This window comes from Elephantulus edwardii, unplaced genomic scaffold (assembly GCF_000299155.1).
Source record: "Elephantulus edwardii isolate Elephantulus edwardi_28Jun2011 unplaced genomic scaffold, EleEdw1.0 scaffold00048, whole genome shotgun sequence".
In the NCBI taxonomy this organism is placed as follows: Eukaryota; Metazoa; Chordata; class Mammalia; order Macroscelidea; family Macroscelididae; genus Elephantulus; species Elephantulus edwardii.
In genome coordinates, this window is record NW_006399798.1 from 17156471 (window position 1) to 17157180 (window position 710).

Genomic DNA, 710 nt, shown 5'->3' on the forward strand with positions numbered 1-710 from the left:
GCCCCCGGGAATTTGCTAGAACCCTCTGAGTGGGGATGGCGTCCCTGCCCTCTTGCTCAGCAATGCTGGATGCTGAAGCGGACTCGTTGCCTCCAGCCCTGCTCTCCTGTTCGCAGCACCCCGCACGCAGTGGGCGTCTAATAAGCGCAGGCGGCCCTGAGCAGACAAAAGCTCCCCCAGAAGTGGGCAGGGCTTTAAGTTTGCTCCCGGTGCCACCGAGCCGCCTCCACCGACATTTCCCCTCCTCTTTTGCCTGCTCCCTCAAGTTCTGTGCGGGCCCCTCGCTGTCGGCTGTGGGGGGGACAGGCCGCGGCCACCTCAGCGCCGTCCTCCCGGCCGGCCACACCGCGTCTTCCCCGGTCCCCACGCCCCAGGCACCCGGCGCCGCCGCCGCGCCCTCCGTCCGCCCGCCCGCCCGGGACCCGCCCCGAGCCCGCCCCACCCGCAGGCCCCGCCTCCCATCTCCTCCCCGCCTCCCATCTCCTCCCCGCCCCCCGGAGACGCCGAGTGGCGGCGGCGGCCCCAGGACCCGGTTCCCTCAGACAAGAGGGCGGGTAGAGGAAGCGGTCGGGCCCCGAGCCTCGCTCCGGCGCCGCCGCCGAGCACCGCCCGCTCCAGCCGAGCAGCCCCGGCGGCTTGTGGGTCTCGCCGAGCGAAGGGGAAGGCGGGAGGCGGCTGCGTGGAGGCGCGGGCGGAGGCGGCGCGGCCGG